This window comes from Physella acuta, unplaced genomic scaffold, assembly GCF_028476545.2.
Source record: "Physella acuta isolate Inbredline_101_S28 unplaced genomic scaffold, ASM2847654v3 ptg001057l, whole genome shotgun sequence".
NCBI classification, from domain to species: domain Eukaryota; kingdom Metazoa; phylum Mollusca; class Gastropoda; family Physidae; genus Physella; species Physella acuta.
In genome coordinates, this window is record NW_026732574.1 from 499870 (window position 1) to 507715 (window position 7846).

The window sequence follows — 7846 nt, forward strand, 5'->3', positions numbered from 1 at the left end:
CAGAGCTTTTGTGTTTCTCAGTTTTGTCTTTTTAAATTAGAATATCTTTGAGGCTTGGTTGACAAGGACCAAAATTCGAGTAATGCACTACCAGTTACTAGATATGTTGATACTGGTGCAGAGGCGTAGCGACCCTTCCCGGCGCCCGGGGACAAACTTTCAATTTGGCATCCCCTTCTTGAGCAACCTTTCAATTTTCAATTTGCACCCCTCCTCAAACTTTCAATTTGCACCTCCCCCCCCCCCCTCAAACTTTCAATTTGCACCCTCCCCCCCCCCCCCCCCCCCATATTTTAAAAAATATTTATAATGCAAACTGCAGCTAAAATGATATTTTAATTTGTTTTTCCAACCCATTTTGGCGCCCCCTAAGGTCGGCGCCCGGGGACATGTGTACCCCCCTCGCCCCCGCCCCCTCTCTACGCCTCTGTACTGGTGTATCACAAAACAAATGTTTGTATCAATTATTGCAGTAAATTTGACTGGCATTGTGCTGTCAAATGTGTCTTCTAAATGGCAGTGTTCTAAAATATCTATGGACAAATTTATTCTGTGTATCAGTTGATGTGGTCGCTTGAATATTTTGCACGTGGGTATTTTTTTTTTTACGGTTTGTGTCCGTAGACGTTTTTGGGTCAACCCAGCTCTGATGGGTATCTGACACAAGCTTGGGAAAGTAAAGGCGGTTGCGTCAGTGCTGACTACACTGTCCCTTTATGTGGCGAGGTCACTGAATCAGGTGAACTCTACTTCACTGCCCCATGGATCGTCACTGTCAGGTTCCAAAGAGGTACTTAACTACCTACTCGAAGATGTAGGCGTACAGTTAGAACAATATGTCTCCAGTTTAGCATATATTTATATGGATGATATTGTTGGCTATCTAAAATATATTCCCCCCCCCCCCCCTAAATATTTCTTCTTTACTAGTTTTCTTTCCATCTCATAACTAACAAATTTTAAGCAACGCTGTTGTCTTGTTCGCAATATAGACTACTAGTCTTATATACCTAAGTCTTGAAATGCAGCGATTACCCTTAAATAATTGCTAACTAGCCGATACCAACCCAACTGCACAATACTTGACTTATTATTAAGTCCCCGATGAGCAAATGGTTACACCTGCACCTATCCACTGGACCCTGTTTAGGGCAGTTCTCTTTAGTTGAGCCCACGTAAGCCCAACAGCCCTTGCTTCTCCTTCCGAAGTCCTTATTCAGCATTGCTTATAACCGCGTTTACACTTGCGACATGTATAAAAGTCTAGAAAAAAAACCCAACTCACAGCAAGTTCGTATAGGCCTACATGTCCCGCGGGAAAAATGTTTTTATGTAACAATAACTCGCTGCGAATTATTTTTTCGTAAGACTTGTATGTACAGTTAATATACATGTCAGAAGAGTGAACGTGGTGTCAGGGACGATACATTACAACAACTCGGCGGATAAGCTATGCGATCAGTGTGGGTTCAAGCTGAGATTTTTTAGAATACCAAATTTAATGTGGATCTAGATCTGGTAAATCAAAGTAGTGAGTAGTATGAAGTTTCTGCTCTTGATTTTTTTTGTAGTCTAGTCACTAACGCCCAACTGTCATAATACTACGTCGTTGTGATAACGAATGTTTACCTTGTGAAACATTACCAGTCATGTCTGGGTAGTAAATTTAAATAGAGGTGTCACAATAATAATTAATTAGGCCTATACAGTGGCGTAGCGAGGTCGGGTGTCACCCGGTGCGGCACTTAATGGTGTCACCCCCCCCCCCCCCCCCCCCCAGAGGCGCAGCGACCCTTCCCAGGGACAAACTTTCAATTTTCGATTTGCACCCCCCCCCCCTCAAAGTTTTCTCTATATATTTTACTATTTTTTTTGCCTTGGTGTCAATCCCTAAATGGTGTCACCCGGTGCGGTCCGCACCCCCCGCCCCGCCCCTCGCTTCGCCTCTGGGCCTATATAATTCAAACTTTATAGGCCTACATAATGTTTATTTTAAAATCGAGTCTATGTGTACTATTTTCTTATTCAATTAACATACACAAATAGACTTACAGTGGACTTTGACTCAACATGCTTATTTTTAAATGACTAACCAATATACAGCTGTTTAATGTGTATGCCATAATTTACCAATAGTCTATCTATTAGACTATTATGCTGCATTAAAAGAAATCGTGTAAGGGATTTACATCGACGTGTCGACCAAAACTAAATTTCTGGCCAATAGAGTCCTTTCATATGACGTCACGTCCGTTCGTGATACCTACGCCCGCCGCCACAGTGGTGTACACAAGATGTAAACACAATCAGCTGTTCGCCAGCGCTGGACGTGTTCACCAGCGCTGGACGCGTTCACTGTATGTAAAGAACCGCACCCGCGGAAAAGGAAAAATACGTTAAAAAACTTGAACTCTTAGGAATTGAAGATCCTTATACTGTTATTGACAGTTTCGTATAAATAAATATGTGGACAAAATTTCTAAATAAAAATACTGTTAGTAATACTGTTTGCGTTTAGAGTTAAAGTAGCCGAATCTGATCAAATGCAGTTCTCGATACTTTGTTTCATGTAAGGACAGTAAAATAATGAACTTCATTTTAATTATAAAAGATAACTATTAATAAAACAAATATGCTCGACCTTCACAAATACTAATAGTAAAAGACAAAGTCAAAAGTAATAATAAGAATAATAAGATCTAATAGTAGGCCTAATACCTGGCTCCGCTGGGTAGACATAGAATCTAGAATCTACTTCTTTACTTAAATTTAATTACTTTAGATCTACATTCGATTCAAAATACACCCATAATAAATCAAAAGTAGTCATAATAGGCCTAATAAAGCATTTAATTGTCTCTAAGATCTAAAATCTCGCTCTATTATCTAATCATTTTTTTAGCAAACGAAATTTTCTGAAATTGAAATAGATTATATGACTAGACTTAGATCTAGAATCTGCTACTTAAATTAAATTGTAAAACTTTATACAAGCATGTAGTTGATATTATTGTAGTAGAAGGCTTTAATAAATTACTAAGGCCTACCTACTTTGTTGTCTTTTTACAGCAATATGTATCTGATACTGGACTGAGTTTAATTAAATTCAAATTCATATCTAGTAATTGGTCTACTAAGTTTTTGTAGCCTAGTAGATTAGTACAATCTAGATCATACCAGCCAACAACAAATAACCACATTATTATTATTTGGTTAATGATTAGGCTAATTTTTTTTTAAATTCACTGTTTATAAAAGAAACAAATCAAGCTAGAAACATTATAAGTGAGATGGTTTAGAATAATAACAATGGACCCAGTCTACAATTGATACAATTGCAGGTCTACATAGGGCCTACAGTCTAGTAGTTTACAGTAGGCACCTAGTGTGTAGCTAGTATACTAGTGTGTAGCTGTCCAGAGTTAAGATTCTTAATGCCTTAATTAGGTAGTCCAAACTGGCGAAAAAGTGCGTTTTAGGGTCAGTTTTTGCGGTTTTCAAAAAAAAAATTTAACTACTTCTGGTTGTCCTATAAGAATAAAAATTATATGTCAATAAAGTTTAAGTCTTTATCTGTCGTAATCTGGTATTTTTATATCTGTAACACATGTCTGAATGTGTTTTATATTTGTTTGAAAAGTATCAGTTACGTCAACAAATTTCACCGTTTTGCGTGTACCGATCGACCCCACACTGTTTTATTTGGTCGCGGCTTCGCGACGAAGCATCGTAGAAGCATAATCTTAATGTCATTTTAAAGATCAAATTCTAGGCTATCGTTTGATGTATAAATTGAAAAAATAACTTGTTTATTTCATTTAAAAAATACAGATTTTAAACTTTAAATGACGATATATACACGGAAACAAACTAATTCTGTTTCAATTTTTACACCGATGTAAAGTTCAGTTTTATAACTACTTTGTGTTGTAAATTCAAGTATTTCTGATTTACGGTCGCGAAGCCGTACCCCCAATAAACATATAACCCTCGAGTCGACTTTCAGCCCCGAGTAAGTTGCTCGCCGAACGGTTTTAAAGGTTGACGACCGATGATGCTAAACGGATTTTACCCTTGCTAGAGCCTTCAAACAAGTTGTAAGTATCATTTTTAAAGTTTCATTTCCATTTTAATAAATGAATTTTAAGTTTGAATGTCAGTTTGGTTTAATTAGTACACGTTATTAATGTAAATTTGAACGCTTCAAGTCCACGGTTTTAGCGTGTGAACTACGCTTGTACACAGGGTGTGTTTAGACGTGAAGCTATTTAATTCAGGACATTCTAGGGACTTAAAATATGGATGCACTTAACTATTAGATGCTAGTGTTTACTAATTCTTTAAAATCTATTGACTGGGATCAATGATAGGGTCGTATTACTACAGTTTATCTGGACTATCACGTCAAAATTATGAATCGACAAATTCAAAATGGCCACCAGACTATCCTGGTTACTATGTGGACGAACTCAATTATTTACAGGGAACGAAGGTTAAATACTTATAAAATATTAATGAAACACAAAAGAAATGTATAATTATAATAACTATACATTTTTATCAATTTATTTAAAACAAAAGACACTAAATTTTAAGGACTAATGTGATTAATTTTTTTTATTTTCTGTTGTGTGCTCTGATTCTGATTCCCCTGCTAAATAATGTGAAATGGTCTGCGCCAGTCTCCGTAATAAAATGTACCAGATCAATTTTTAGATGGTGGTGCAATTTATTAAGATTCTACATGTTGTGACTTAGTTTTAAATGTTATATTAGTTGTAAGTGTAAGTAGTACTAGTAGTATTTCTCATTATTTATTTATTTTATATGCATATAATAGTAACAATGAAGGACAGTTAAGTTGTCCTATAGGATGTTGAGAACCACAGTATGGCATCTTCATTATTGGATATCTCAACCAGTGTGGCACAAGCAACGAATATTTCAAATTTCATTCAGTAGAATTACTCTTAAAAATATATATAAAGTATAAATTACTTTTAACAAAAAGGTGTTTTCAGGCTTTTTCATATGTTTCCAGTTATAGTCATAGGACAAATAGTAGGCCTACACAATAGGCTGGTGTAACAACATGTATTCTTTGTTGTTGTGGGTTAGCTTTCATACAGGAACCCGAGCAACAGTGGCAACTTGAAATGACAACTTTATTTACACTATGTACAGATAAATCCGTGGTACATCCATATTTGAAGATCAACTGATATAGGTACAAATAATAATCACGACTCCAAGTCATGGAGACATCTTACATTCACTGCCATCGTTCCAGTCCCAAGTCCTAGCACACAACACCCGTTCACCTTTCGCTCTACCTTTTATTCACAACTTTTTCTCCCCTTACGTCAATGAGCGATCTCACCCAAAAACATGAAAAAACACATGACGATCGCTCAGACAGTCCTTCCGCTAGCCAGGTACTCTTCATTCATGCAAAACACAATATAATAAAGATACATAATTATACAGTCTGTGACAGCTGGTAGTAAATTTAATTCTATTTTATTAATCACTAAATCAATTGTTTATTCCATAGCTGGAGACATTTACAGTGGCCTATCCAGAACTTTCCTTACAAGGGAAGGGAAGAAGGCCAAGACCCCACTCCCCCCTACAATTCCCAAAACATATTACTTACTCTTGATGCTCCACAAGATCAAGGTTGAGGGAAACAAGACGTACAAAGATGTGGAGTTGTAGTTTTAAAAACTGTTCCCCCAAAGCAGTTATCAACCGTATAGGTTTGAAAAGAAACCAAAGCATGTGGCATCAACTGCTGCATCACTTGTAGGCATCACGTCTTTATTAAACTATATTACATTACATTTACTCTACTAAATTTTGATTCTGTTTCTCCTGCACTAGATAACTGTGGTATTTTTTAAAATAATATTTTAACTCATGTGATTTTTGAAAATAATTAACACATTTTTCCACGTTGATGTTACCAACACAATAGTTTTAGAGTTATTCCAAAGCAAAAAAAAAAAAAAAAAATTGAATTTTTTTTTTTTTATGAAAATAAAAGTGACCAATACGCATTTTTGTCATTTTCAATTATTTTTTTTACCTTAGAAAGACTCATTTTAGATGACTGAAAAAAATGGGCATATATATTACAAGCTTTGCAGCAACTTTACCAATTTCTACACTTCTATGTTATTTAGTTTAAAAAATATGGGTTCTCAAAAATGGCACTTTTTGAAAATCAGTTTTTTACCAAATTTTGCTTTTTTAAAAATCGCATAACTTTTTTATTTATTGAGATATTTTTATAAAATTTGTGGCATAGACCTTACAATTAAAAGTTCTTTCATGACATACTCACTCCAGAAGTCTGCAATCAATAGTTAATTTCAGTTTGGACTACCTACCTTAATGCTTTCCCCTGATAAGCCGTGTGTGCTATAAATGACATAACATGACACCGAGGTGAGAAGTGTTGAGGGGAGAGCAGTGGGACTTTCCCCTTTGTTCTCCCTGCTGGGCCCTGAGGGTCAAAATTATATAAGAAATACTATCTCTGTGGGGCTGGGTATCACAGAGGTGAGACATTTTCAGGGGAGGGCAGGGCAGACTCCTCTTTGGTTTTATTGTGGGCTAGATACAGGTGGGGGCAGCCATTATGAGGGTTGAACGTCAGTATTAATGTGTCTGATTACTTCCCTGCTGGATTATAAGGTCTTAAATTGTATAACATGCTACCCAGATTGGTTATTACCCATGGATTATATTAGCCGTTGTAGTGTGGGTTTTGTAGGAGTTAAGTGGTCTCACGTTTGCTACAGTAGATAACCTCTAATATATTACTGCATTTGATCAGCTTCGTCTACTTAAACTCTAAACGCAAACGGTATTACTAACAGTATTTTTATTTAGAAATTTCGGCCACATATTTATATTATCCACGAAACTGTCAATAACTGTATAAGGATCTTCAATTCCTAAGAGTTCAAGTTTTTTAACATATTTTTCCTTTTCCGCGGGCGCGATTCTTTACATACGGTGAACACGTCCAGCGCTGGCGAACAGCTGATTGTGTTTACGTCTGATGTACACCACTGTGGCGGCGGGCGTAGGTATCACGTGATTTAGGTCACGTGTTTGCAAGGACTCTATATAATATATTGTTTAAAATATTTAGTGAAATGAGTTTCCAAAAAGGTGCTTTTCAGAGTCCTCTGTCCTGTGGTGTTTTCTCAACCTGACTCCAGGTGTAACCCATCTTTTCGGATGCTGTCTTTCAGAGTTTCTTCAAGGCATCTCTTCGGGGGGCGGAGATCCTCCGAAAAAAGTCTACCCCCCCCCACAACGAAATGGAATTTATTTAGAAAAAATATACTTTAAACAGTGTCCGCCCCCCGTTCCCCCCCCCCCCCCCCCGAAAATTTCAAGTGCCCCCCTCGCAGAAAAAAGTCTAGAAGAAACACTGCTGTCTTTCCTGCTTCGTACATGTTCCGTACGTCGCAGGTACCGATGTTAATTTTCCTGGTCGCACCGGACGGTTGTGGGCGCAGTGTTTCTTCAAGACTTTTTTCTCACTTGAAATTTTCAGGGGGGGGGGCGGTAGACTTTCTTCGGGGGGCGGACACTGTTAAAAGTATATATTTTCTATATAAATTATACAAATTTCATTTCGTTCGGGGGGGGGGGGCGGTAGAATTTTTTCGGGGGGCGAAGCCCCCCCCCCCCGAAGAGATGCCTGGAAGAAACTCTGTGTGGGCGGCGATGTGGCTTCCTCTCAGCGTTCACCACTCCGCGTCATGCCTTTTGGCGATCCTTCTACTTCCAGGACAGAATTTTCTAAACTCTGGTCTTTCTGTAACGG

The 7846-nt window shown here is 37.5% G+C and overlaps 1 long non-coding RNA gene across 1 annotated transcript; it reads left to right on the plus strand.

Annotated features, from left to right (window-relative positions):
* The first annotated feature begins 3770 nt into the window (after nucleotides 1-3770).
* On the plus strand, nucleotides 3771-5810 carry LOC131955170 (uncharacterized). Its single transcript, XR_009388824.1, has 2 exons — nucleotides 3771-4097; nucleotides 5555-5810. It is a non-coding gene; the product is annotated as an uncharacterized LOC131955170 (long non-coding RNA).
* Nucleotides 5811-7846: the final 2036 nt, after the last annotated feature.